The sequence below is a fragment of the Ischnura elegans genome, chromosome 10, assembly GCF_921293095.1.
Source record: "Ischnura elegans chromosome 10, ioIscEleg1.1, whole genome shotgun sequence".
Taxonomy (NCBI): Eukaryota; Metazoa; Arthropoda; class Insecta; order Odonata; family Coenagrionidae; genus Ischnura; species Ischnura elegans.
In genome coordinates, this window is record NC_060255.1 from 105502198 (window position 1) to 105515940 (window position 13743).

Genomic DNA, 13743 nt, shown 5'->3' on the forward strand with positions numbered 1-13743 from the left:
GACGGTACCATTCATTGTACCTATGTACCGTCCGATATATGAAAACATAATGTGTAGTTGGGCGAATGGAATTTTTCCGTTGAAATGTTCTCTTTAACCCACGGAGGTCATTATTCCATCGCTTAACATGCTATCATATTATTTTATACGTTCTTCGATTGCGAAATTGGAGCCCTATCCGAGGCAAGGAGTCATTTTCAACGGCTCATATTTTCCTGCTCAACCGTTGTTTCCAAGCATCTCCTGCTCTGCCGGTTACTGTGTGATCGCAGAATTCTGATTTTTAGGAAATCCCATCGTGATCTCGTTGCAGTTTTGTCCACGTATTTATTACATGTTATTGAAATTTATAAATAAATAGTAAATAAAACTTAGTTACCTGGGATGATCCGCCGCTTTGTCGCACTCGAAGTGTGAAGTGCCACTTGCTTAGCCTCTAGTCCCCTGCAAAATAGTAAATTACACAATCAAACATTGATTTACGTTCAAGTTTACATCTCTGCTAAGAAGGATTGTATTTATTTCCATGAAACAAAGTATATTTCACTGAACATCTTGTCATGCCCTCTAAGTTAATCCAATATGCTCAGGCGTCAATTGCTTGTTTGCCGACAAAAGAGCTACTTATGCCGGAATCTTACTTTAAGTTTATTGCTTGATTAAATTACTATTAATTTTAAAGTTTTTTAGTGCAGATTTTTCAGTTGACCTGTTTCCTATTGCTTCTGAGTATGAGGTTTTATCTATGATATTGTCCTGTGTGACATTTTGGGAGCTAAGGAAACCGGTCATTGTATTCCTAATCAGTATGACCAACTTCGTGATCTGGTGGTGACATTTGTGTACCTTCTCTCGTAAGTAGTGTGATATTAACAACCATAATTTTTTACGCATGATTGTGCAGAAATAAGTTGAAGTAGTTGAACCTAAGTGGTAAAAGTTAAAAATTTTCCGCTATTAAAAACAGCTACTTCTCTGCTCAATTTGTCCAATGACGACATGCCTAAATTCCGTCGAGCTGCCTTTGTTACCGTTCGACATTTGGCACCTAAAATACTACGCGGAGATACCAGTTATTAATTTGATCTGTAAGGACATGTGTTCAATGCCATAAAAAATGTTTCAACACATAATAATAATAATATAATTTATTATTCTCGGATTTACATCCGTTAGAACATTTATATGTAGCCAGATTTTAGCTCAGCAATAAATTCAACCAAATAAAATATTACCAATTAACAAAAAATGGGATTATACAAAAACTTCAAGACAATTTAAACACAACAGAAGTAAATAAATTGTAACAATCAACAGAAACCAACATGCACAAAAGATTCAAGTCAAACAAGTGCAGCAGAAAACAACTTGAACAATTTAACAAAAATGAACACATAGCAAAATTTTGAGGTCATTCTAATACAATGGAAGGAAAAATAAATTGAAACAATCGACAGAAATGAACATTTACAGCAACTTTCAAATCAATCAAAATAAAGCGTAGGAAAAGTATACAAAAACATCAGTAGAGAACACACAAAACACGTCTATGCAACGTACAAGCAGCCAGTCAGGATGAGCTGCCTAACATCAAGTATAGTCTATTGCGGAACACTTGTAGGGATGAAGATTCCTTAAGTGTTATGGGGAGGCTATTCCATAATTTAGAGGCGGCAACTGTAAATGATTTTTGAAACGTCCCGTCGTGGACCTATAATGTGATATATGGAGATAGTTCGGATCGGCTCTGGTAATGACATTTGGTAAAGTTGTTCTCTTGGGAAAAAAATCTATGATATATTGCGGTTCGTTATTTTTAAAGAGGGAAAACATGAAGCAGGCCAATTTAAACTTTCTTCTTGTATTAATGTCCATCCAGGAGAGTTTTATAAGATAGGGGGTTATATGTTCATCTTTTCTCAAGTTGTATATGAATCTTACTGAGGAATTCATGAGGCGTTGAAGCTTAATATCAAGTTCGGCTGTGAGGTCGTGAAACACCAGGCAACAGTAGTCGACGTGTGGAAAAATTAGTGTAGAGACAAGCTGCTTTCTTACATGGATAGGAAGTAGTTTTTTATGGAGTTTAAGTTGATGAAGAGCAGCATTAGCTTTATTTGACACGTATAAAATGTGATCTTTCCATGAAAGGGTATTGCTAAATATGACCCCTAAATTTTTAGCCGCTTTTGTGTAAGGTATTGAAATTCCTTGAACTTCAATTGATGGCATATCGGCAATATTTAGCCTAGAAATTATCCTAGAGTGGCCGATTATCATTGATTTGGTTTTATTACTATTTATTTTTAAGCAGTTGTGTTGAGCCCATAACACAATAGCAGTTTCTTCGTCGTTTACTAATTTAACAGTTCCGGAGAAGTCGTGCGGGCGACAGTGTATATAAATTTGGAGATCGTCAGCGTACATCATGTATTTGCATTTTTTGATACATGCAGAAAGGTCTCCCACGTACAACGAAAACAGTAATGGCCCAAGAACTGATCCTTGAGGTACTCCATGTGAGATAGACGCCCATTCAGACAAATTATCATTGGAGTCTTTTACTGATTGGCGTCGTCCGGTTAGGTATGAATTAAACCAATTTAATGACGAGCAGGAAAAATTTAGATTTCTCAATTTTTGTAGGAGCAACTTATGGTTTACACAGTCAAAGGCTTTGCTAAAGTCGAAGTACCAGTATGGTCAACAATTTTTTGTCAATAGAAGATCTGATGTCATCAGAAACTTTGATTAAAGCCGTTTGAGTAGAGAAGTTTTTGCGGAAACCTGACTGGAATGGATCAAATAACTTATTTGTTGTGGGGTAATCAACAGTTTGTTGAAATACTATCTTTTCAAGACATTTAGACATGGCGCAAAGTATTGATATTGGGCGGTAATCACAAGGGGAAGACGGACTTTTGACTTTCTTAATCGGACGAATAAGGGAAGATTTCCAAAGTGTGGGAAAAATTCCAGACATCAGCGGAGAGTTGAATATTTCAAGAAGAGCAGGAGTCACAACTTCAGAAGCAATTTTCAAATATTTAACAGAGATGTCATCTATACCAACTGAATTAGATTTCGACGCAGTGAGTACCTTACGCAGAGCGTCTGGCGTAACATAATGAAAGTAAAAATTTTTATCGTTATAAGGCACAAAGGCGACAGGAGAAGGAAAGTTTGTCAGGCGAGCATCAGCTGAGTTCAGGGGAGGAATACCACTCGTTGAAAAGTAGTTGTTTAGTTCATTTAGAGAGAGCCCACTTACGATTGAATTGTCCGGTTTTCTAATTAGTCCCAGGTTTTTAAGTTTTTTTTTCCAGAGTTCATTGGGATAGGCTGGTTTAGAGAGCGCATTTGTGTAGTACTCTCTTTTTGAGTTCATCAAGGACTTTTTCACAAGGTTGCGTTGTATGACAAATAATTGGTAATAGGCAGGAATTTTCGTCCGAATGAAATTGCGTCTAGGTCTATCTCTTTCTTTGATTCGCTCCTTTATTGCTGGGGTAAACCATGGAGCTCTGGAACACTTAGGCTGTATGAGTCGTTTTGGAGCATGACGATCAAGGCACTCATGGAAAACAGAGTTGAAGCTTTGAAGCATTGTATTAACATTGAGAGAGTTGCACACATTTTTCCAATCAATGCTCAATAAGTCATCTTGGAAAGTTTCAGCATTGAAACACGCAGTACTTCTAATAACCAGAGGAGGCTGAGATTTTTTGGTAACATTAAATTTATAAGTTGCCATAATTTTATCATGGGCCGACAGAAATGGAACTGGAGATTGACTAAAAGAAGAGACTTTATCTCGTGAGTCAACAATGAAAAGATCGAGGAGCGTGTGGCTGTTCTCAGTATGATGAGTGGCATTCAACGGTAGAAGGTAAAGATCATTGGAATATATAAAATTATGCAAGAATGTGCTGTGATAGGTATCGCGGAACAAGTCTGCATTGGAATCACCAACAATTATAATATTTTTAAACGTTGGGCTAAATTTGGAAAATACTTTTTCAATATCTGATATATGCCCAACTTTTGGAGGTCGGTAGATAATGAATAAAAGAAGTTTAGAAAAAGTTACCCCCGCTATTTCGATGACCAGGAACTCGGGTCGTTTCTCGTAGACCTGAGGCGATGTATCCAGGACCTTTGAGTGCAGCCTTTGGTGTATAAAGGCACCGACTCCACCACCAACTTTGTTAATCCTATCGTGACGGATGAGGTGATAGTTGTCCAGTCCCACCATATCGTCAGAAATGCTAGGCTTCAACCACGTTTCAGTCAAGCAAATGATATCAGCTGGATTACATGTGAAGTGGTTTCGAAACTCGTCAATATGACCCATCAGAGACTGACAGTTAACGAGGCTTACTGTTATTTCACTCACAGATGTTTTGACTTTGGAAAGCAGCGGGTGGGCCTCATGTTAATATATTTTACTAAGATCTTCTTCCTTGGAGATTAGAATACGCTAGCCACCGTCGCGAACTCTCGTATACACACGACCATTGCGTACCCATAAATATTTAATCTTCCCTTCCGATTTTAAGTTTTTGGCGGCGGCGTACATCTTCCTGTATAAAGGGATCAGCGATTCGTTCACATAAATCGAGTTGTCAACTGAATCGCTCCATCCAAGGTCTTTAATTGACAAATTCCTTTTCACCCTACGACCCTCGAGTATTTTCTGCACTAGTGTGGATCTTGTTAAGCGAACTCTGATAGCGGGAGGCCTGCTTTTGTTGAATTGGCTATTGGGGTTAAGTCTGTAAGAATAGTCTATGTCCGTTGATTCAATTTTAATCCCCAGAGCAAGCCCAACTTGACAGATTATAGCTTCAAGCACTTCATCCGGTTTTAGCGGAATACCGTGAAATTCCACAACATTCCTAAGAGAGTCCTGCTCTACAGAGTTAAGTTGAGCTTCAAGGTTATGCAGTCTCTTTTCAAGATTTTTGTTTTCAGTCACGAGGCTGTCAAATTTAGCATTGACATTGGTAAGTGAGTCGTTTACTAGAGAAATGGTTTTACTGTTCTCTTTGATTAAACACTCCCAAGTCGACATACCTTTGCGAAGTTCACTTAGCTCGTTTTTTATGGAATTTCTAAATTCACATTGATCATCTTGAATCGCCTTTACACGATTCAGCAACTCATTTAAAATAGTGCTAGAACTCACGAGTTGGGTATCACCGGTAATATTATCAGCTCCTAGGTATTTAACCGGGGTATCATCGCCTCGGGCGCAGCGGTTTTTCGCGGTGCAGGTGGAGCAGGTCCAGGTCTGATTTGTATCCTCGAGTAATTGCAAATCAGCTTCATTTATGGCGGCACATGCAAGATGACACTCCTCTGCAACTGCCGCAGTCCTTCGTTTTCTGGGTGCGCTTGGTCACAATATCACACTGAGAGCACACAGGCATTTTGGAAACAGCAGACGACAGCACTTGTGAGACACACTAAATCCGTCAAGGCAAGGTTATGCAAGGAAAACACCACACGTCCGTTCACCACTAGAGTTCGAGACTGACTGATACATAAAACAGAAAAAATTATAATAACAAATATAGGGTTAAAAAAGACATAATATCTGCAGCAAAGGTGAGACATGCGGAATTGTAAGAAATTTCAAAGATATACACAAATTATGGAGACAGAATGCTGAGAGTAACAGAAATAACTGAACTTTGTAAATATTAGAACACCAAGCTTATCTATGATTTCAAATTAAAAAAGGACTTGTAAGAAGCTGTTACTTGAAAATCAACTATAACTTGGTGAAATTGATTGTTATTTCTCTACCAATATGTTTACCTGATAATAATAATGTAGTTTTGTCTTTATTTCTTCATAATTAGAGAAAGATCAATTGTACCTGATCAACTAATGCCTTTTCCTCTTCCCAACTATTTTTGCGTTCTCATGCACATCCTGACGAGCCAATGGCTGAACAGGATTTATTTCGTAAATATTTATGAGATTTTTCGTGTAGCCTAATGCCCAATTTTACCATATTATGTTATAAAATTGACATGAAGTTTTAATTTGGCTAGTGACGTAAGTTCATATTTACATTCCTATTTTTATAGGCTACTTGTGTGAGCATAAAATTGAGGAATCATACATCATGAATGTATAATGTGAAATGATTTTCCGGCCAATGTATAACTTCATTAAATTCATTATTAGCGACCTCGATAACCTGTAAATAAACTCTTTTGGTCGCCGTTTCGAATTTTTCAGTAATCATGATCACTGTGTTAAGTTTGGTTTGCAATCAGTCTGCGGCAGCAGGTGTCCATGCCTTAAGATTCCCCGTGGCTCCGTCATTCTTCCTGAGAGTGAAAGAGCGGTCTGCAGGGAGTCTAGAAAACATATCCATCAAACTTCCAAACGGAATAAATCACTTATCAAATCGTTCATGGCTGTCAGATTCTCCTCACCGCTGTGCGCGAATCAACACCTGCCTCTTTCCTTGAGGAGCTTCCTTTTGTCGGACGTAAACAATGCCTTTTATATGCCGCTGTCCCAACACATCCCCCGGCAGAGGCCTTAGATGCGGCTCGCGGGGCAGAGTGTAGCAATAATTAGTTATGCCAATATGCCAACTTTTTTAAGCCATAAAATGCTCATCCGTCAGTGTGAAGATTTATTTATTTATTCTTTTTCCATGATGATAGAAGAACACACAATCTTTTGTGAGTTCCCACACTTAAATTATACTTTCGCCGACGTTGGATTTAACGGATAACAAAGGGGAAGGTCATTCCCAAGTTTTCAAACGCATTATGAGGACAGCGCACTGCATACGATATCCAAAAACGTTAGCCAAACACAAATTAGTCCACATATGCAAACTTCAGGGCATAGTGAAGGACATATAAGCCATAAAAATTCATATTAGGCAGAGGGGACGAAATGGTGGATGAGTCATGAATGATTCCGTTGAGGAACAATTACACACAGCAACGACGAGCACAGGTCAGAGACATAGTCGATGAACAAGGATTTTTTCAAGGATTTTTTCAAGAAACAAGGTTTCTCACGTGAATGGAAAATTTAGAAAAGTTAAAGGTAATCCAATTTCGCTTCATTACTTCATGAATTAAAAGTAGACGGCTCAAAATCAGTGCGATGGCCACTTCCTATTATAAGTTTGGTGAATTCGGAGGTGCACTCATCTGCTTCCTCATACTTATTATGTTCTTCAACTCCTCATGTGCCCTTGCTTCAAAATCTCTTTCATTGCCGAAGGAACTGCTGCCTGGGATCATTTCTTTCCCCCATGCTCCCGCATGCTCTGTGCGAACTATTCTTCCCCCGTGATAGAGTTACACCGATGTCCACTCGATCTCATTCTGACCTCCTTCAAAGTCCTCACCAATACACATTTCAGCTCTTTTCAACTTAACGCTTTTAGATTCTGGAATTCCCAAACGAGAAACGTCAAATCATCACAACCGGTGCTATCCTTTAAAGAAAGATCATACTCTTTCTTTTGAGGACCCACATTTAAGTTTGCTTTCAATTTTTTATAGTTGTGTGAACATCAATGTTATGAGTGTTCGTTAGGATTACTTTAAACCATAAAACTTAAATTTTTGGTTCGCTGACATATTTTGTAAAGTTGTTGTCAAAACATTTTTTCTTGTGAACGTTCGCTATGGTTTCTGTTAAACCTAAAAAAAATATACTTTTTACATTGCTGATATTGCATATTTTGTTAAAATAATATTTTGTTGTTTTTGAACAGAATAGGTAATACAGTAATATTTTTGCTTTGCTCTGACAGGTTACCCTTTAGGATTAGTATGCATGCATTCCTTCATACTTTCAAAACAGGGAATACACTCAACTCCTCCCCATTTAGTTATCCAGTGCTAACGAACTTAAGGGCCGTCATTTTTTATTTAAATTTTATCCCTGCTGGATCACTAAAATTCCTCGTTCTGTTGTTTTTCGATAAATAGTCCTTTTAAGTCAGAGAGCTTGCTGTTTTATTTGAGGTAGCATCATCGTGATCCAGAATAGCAGTTATGTTACCCAAAACCGTGGAAACAAGTGGAATTTTCCTAAAAATATCTGCGGATATTACTAAGCTTGGATTAGATATTTGACAACACTATATACAAATGGATGAACGAAGAACAAGGGAATGTGTCGGTCGCTTAAAATGACCTCGCAGCCTAAAAGGCTCTAGAGCTCTATGAAGCTGCTTTTTGTTATAAAATCTGAAGTTTCGTATCATGCCCGAGATAGAAGAGGCACATCCCCTAGGCGGCTTATAGTGTTAATTCGAGTGAATTCAGATGGTAGAAGCAGAGCAGAGAGTCCAGAAAACATCAAAATCCTCAACGGGATGAATCACTCAACAAATCGTTCATTGCTGTCGCATTCACCTCACCGCTGTCAGCGACTCAACGCCTTCCGACGTTGAATACCTGCCTGCCTCCTTGAGGAGTTAGCCGTAAACAATGGATGCTTCGTGTATAATAGGTATCAGTAGTGATGGATTACCGTTGAGGTGGAAATGCTCGCAATGCGCTGAAGTTCTCAATCGAAAGCCGCGCGAGGGATTTCCTCAAAGCTATAGCAATGAGATTTCGTTCGTGGCGATATAAAAGTCTTGCCCTCTGAAGCTAACTAATTCTACCTAAAAATACAAACATATATAATCACGCAACAAATGGATTTATTAAATGAAAAAGTGAGGTAGGCAACTTTTCATTTCTCATTCTAACGATTTCGTTAGATATCATCCTGTGGTGTTATGCTCGTCGGCGGGTTCTTGCGCCAACGCTGTAGCCATTCCTTCCTGTCTCCGGCCATGTCTTTGAAGTCGCTAAATTTTCCTGTTTTTAAGTTGTCAATAAACTTCAGCCTTCTCCTTCCCCGTCTTCTGATCCCTTCCACCGTTCCCTCCAAGGCTACCTTCAAAATGCCATTCCCTCTCATCAAATGTCCCAGCCAGTCACCCTTCCTTTTATTTATCTTATCCACCAGCGTTCTTTCCTCATCTATCCTATTCAACACTTGCACATTCCTAACTCGATGCGTCCACCGTATTCCCTCCATCTTCCTCCAAATTCGCATCTCAAACGTCGCCCCAATCCTGTTAGATAAGCTACATACATACCGAGGATAAAACTTGAGTGCGTAAAAAATACTTTGTCTTTCCCAGGATTAATGCCGAGCAAAGCGCCTACCAAACCCGACAATTGTAACCCGGATGGCGAAGAAACTGAATTTATGAACAGTTGACGGTGAGTAACTTAGCTCGACTGCTCACTCCCAGCGAGTCAACCACTGAGAGTGAACTGATTCGGGCGACTCGACAGCTGATCGGGCGATCGCATGTGCGTGTGCTTTGCTGTTATCCAGCGGTTCCCAACAGGTGGCACGCGCACCTCCTGTAGGGCACGTGACGAACCAGTCGGGGTGCGTCGAAAATAATCGGTATTGGCGGACGTCATGAACTACATATCTCTTAACCAGGATCAGTGGCGTAACTATGGGGGGGGGGGGGGGGTTAATAAGGGGATGGATCCCCCCAAAGCCTTAGAGAAATTTAAAAATCATTGAAAACTATTATCTAATTTTGTCATGTAATAAGGACACCTGCTTAAAGTCAAATCTAAAGCGCCAAAATTATGTAAACTGTATTTACAGGCACGTCATTTTTAAAACATTTTCCCGGACCCCGTTGCTTGGGGGGGGGGGGGGGGGAGGGGTCGCCACCCCAGGCCCCCCAGAGCCTATCCCTAGTTACGCTACTTACATGGATATGTATGTATACATATTATATGGGGTATTTAAAGCAATTTTCTTTTTATACGATTATTTATAGCTGAAAGTTAAATCTGTAGTGAAATTAAGTAATAAAATGTGCACGTTTCATTTTCGGGGGCGCAATATTAGTTATATAGAGATAGAGGGAGGGGTGCGAGAGGAAGAAATGGTTGGGAAACGCTGCTCTTATGTGTGACTCGTCAGAGCGATCCGAGGAGCTGCGAAGAGTGAGTCAAGGTTTCTCGGGCGACCTCCCTGCTGCACTCGACAATTCGTCGTCGAGTGCAGCCGTACTCGGCCGCTGATTTTTGATTAGTCCGCTCTTCGTCTAAAACGTGGAAATGACTCCATAGCAGCCGACCGACTGTTGCCGAAAACAGAGGCTGTCATCTTGCTGTATATATCTCGATTGCCGGTATGTCTGCAAATAGTCCACCTCGTGTATTCGACTAGCGGGTGAGAACACCAGCATCAAATTCCGATCGATTGAAATAGTTTTCTCAGACTAACACTATAAAGGCACTTCAGTAGCTCCCATGCATGTACTTCCGCACTAATCCATTTTTTATAAACATTTATAGGTTACAAATATTTTATAAGCCATACATCAAATTGAAAAAAATTGAAATCCTATGCTTACCATGTTTAATAACAACATACGTAGTTCAGTATTGTTCCTATACTAGCACTTCCCATGGCTGTGAAAAAATTGTCAAAGTTGAAAAAATGTTGTTATTTTATAAGATTTAAAATTTATATGTCACTTTACAACTTAGCACTGCTACTAATTTTCTCGTACTTATAAAAAAAGATGAATAATCAATCCAAATTAAAGAAAATTTCAACATTCTTGCCGTATTGATGCCAAAACTATGTGACGTTTAAAATTGAGTGTTTTCCCATAGCTTGCCAGAATGGCCACTTTTTAAAGAGTGCATTAACATGAAGAAATAACAAAGAAATGGTAAAGTAAACGACAGTAGAAAGTGCTCTCCAGCGTCCTGTCAACAGATATCTTGTTTTTGACCTCCTCTTTGATATCCATTTCTGAATAACGAGTATAGTTCATTCAAAAAAGTCACTAATCTTGGCCAACGTTACAAAATTCACTGGGTCTTATCCTCAGGTCTTTATTTATACGAAGAATATTTTATGTAACTTTTAATGAAAATTTAATGTAGTATATTATTAATAGTTCAACAACACCTTATTAAAAATTAATTTAAACAAACTATACCATTTAGAGATAGTTCAAATTACCTCAGATTTGATGGAAATGTACGCAATACATTTGTTCCATATGGGCAAGCAGGTTGTGATCAGTATTGTTTTTAAATAAAAACTATTTGAACCTTTGTAATTCGTTATGAAATGTATGCATTGCGATGAAAATTTAGGACCGCGTGGTTAAGCATGTGGAAATTTTCTCGTTCAGAAAATTGTTTCTGTAATAGATTTAAAAAAAATCATTAGCGTCAATCTATTTTGATTTTTTAGTTTATGTTTTTTTTAAATCTTGGCGTTTTGTAAATCTAGCTTAACATCCTATTTGTAGGAGGGCGAGATCCCAGCGAGAAATGGAATGAGGGTAGGAAGGCTTTGAAATGGCTGACTGCGTCCGTCATTTAGATTAGCAAGTGGAGTTATTCATCATGAAAGACGTAAATTAATATGTGGGTGAGAGCACTGCAAATGAGCGATCAAATTATCATTGATGTGCAGCCGAACGTATGCGGAAAATAAAAGGCAGCTGGCTTTCGTTCGAATCAACATAAATATATGCCATTCATTTAGTGTGAGCAGCCGCTGTTTCAAAACGCACTCTCTGTGGATGACGTTAATCAACCAGGGGAAAATGATGTGGCAAAAAAGTGGACTGTTATCGCAAATCAAGTAAAAAGGGAGAACTCCAATAGAAATGTTTCGCTAACGTTGTGAGTAATAGTTATTTCTAATCCGTCCCTTTCGTGGCATATAAAATTTCGGTCGACTTCCTGCTGCAATTTACTAATCTATAAATTTCTTCAAATAGACTTCAACTTTGCTGTAAAAAAACTTTTGTGACTCTCTTTTTGCCCTAAGCAGCCTATTCATCCGGAATTTTTGCTTATCTTTATGATTTCAGTCCGAAACATGGAAATGCAGTGGCATTTTATATGAATCTCTCATTGATGACACAGTTTGCCATATTTCGTTTTCGGAATTAGTAACTTTTTGTCCTCGAGGCAAAAAAGAACAAACGTGAGCATGTTGTAGTTTCATAAATTCTTTTTGTTTCTCATCAGCAGAGGCTTTAAGCATTTTTTACGTATGAACGTCTACCAAAAAATTAGCTTTTATAGAAAAAAATAATATTACTTTGTTCTATTTCACACTATTTCAAATAGCTTGCCACCTACCAACACAATGATTCATTGTTGCAAGGTGGACGAGATTTGGGAGGTATTATGCAGCCAATTGAATTTTTTATTCCATCTTGCATCTTCGAGGCCTTAGAGCTCTATTCCCCCATTTTTCATACCGGTATTGTGATTTGCGATTGTATTTGAATAAACGATTGATTTTTATGTTTCATCTGCATTGCCATAATTAATGAAAATTGACGCGGTGCAAACAGAAATGTTGGCATTGTGGCTACTCATCAAGCTGACGGGCTCTGTTCCATATTGTGTTGAATAAATATCCTTTTCCCCGAAGACCTGACTCTAGTGAGGTCTCACTCAGAATATGCTGCAAGCGTATGGGACCCTTACGAAGTAGGACTAATAGCTGAAATCAATCGAGTACAACGCAGGACGGCCAGATTTGTGATGACTTTTTATGACTAAAAGTGCAGCGTTTCCAGTATGTTACAAGAGTTAAGATAGGAATCTTTACAGGAGCGTATATCGAAGAATATAGGCTTAACTTACTTACGAAATTCGAAGAAGATGTTTTCTCAGACGACGTGAATCACATCCTTCGTGTACCGTCGTACTACGGTAGACATGATCATGAGAAGGAAATAAAAGAAATAGACTGCAAAACGGAGAGATTTAAAATATCATCCTTCCCTCGCACTATTAAGGATAGCAACGTTGTCTCAATTGATAGGATAACATGAGTCACATTGGCGTCACTCGCTAGGATGACTTATTGCATGTTTTTTTCCATAGTTCTAACCTTGCATGTATTTGCTCTAGGAATTACTAATCATTAGCAAGTTATTTATGAATATGCAAGCACGTTTTGCTAGTATACGTAATATTTCTATGACCGTGCGGTGTGCATGTGGCGGTCGTCTTGCATGTTGCATGTTGGTCAATGGCCACCCCCTGCCAAACACCCTAGAGGTGGCTCGCAGGGTAGTATGTAGATGTAAAAGAGTCACGGAGATACGTCTTACTCATCCTTTGGCCCACTAAAGTCGAAAGAATGGTGCTAAAAAAAGTAATGGAAAGAAAAGGGTTTTGAAGAGAGAATTTGGAGATGTGTGTGTGTGGGGGGGAATTCGGGTCAAACGAGATGATATTGACGTCAGATATGTTGTATGTGTGAGGGTGCGATTGTTGAATTTGGTCCGTTGTGTGTGGGTGTGCGGGAGGCCAGGATAAGTGGCGGGGGGAAAGGGTGCTTTCGTTTGAATTTACGAAACAACCCCTGGCGTTCGTCCACAGGCCGACTCGAGGGTATGTAAATCAAGCGATGGGTCTTCGAAGCGGAGTGGGTTTGGCGTGGAATGAGCTCAGCCATGAGTGGGGAATCTCGTCTTCAAAGGCTGAAAAAGGGGTCGCGGAAAGGGGGATGGGATAAGAGGACATCGGTGGCAGGGGTTTCGGATGGATATACCTACAGTGCGGAACAGACTAGACCACGAAGGGATAAAATGGTGTGGTATACGGAGGAGGCGACCGTCAGCTATGGTCTAAACCTGGGTCATTCTCCCAAAAGCGTGCATTTTCTAAA

At 39.2% G+C, this 13743-nt stretch overlaps 1 protein-coding gene across 1 annotated transcript in view; it reads right to left on the bottom strand.

The window, feature by feature from the left end:
* Positions 1-13743, bottom strand: part of LOC124166779 (sex peptide receptor) — a 749439-nt gene that overhangs the window by 402101 nt on the left and 333595 nt on the right. The window contains exon 3 of the mRNA XM_046544458.1: positions 380-444. The gene's annotated coding sequence lies outside the window, so the exon portion shown is untranslated. The remainder of the gene's footprint in view (positions 1-379; positions 445-13743) is intronic.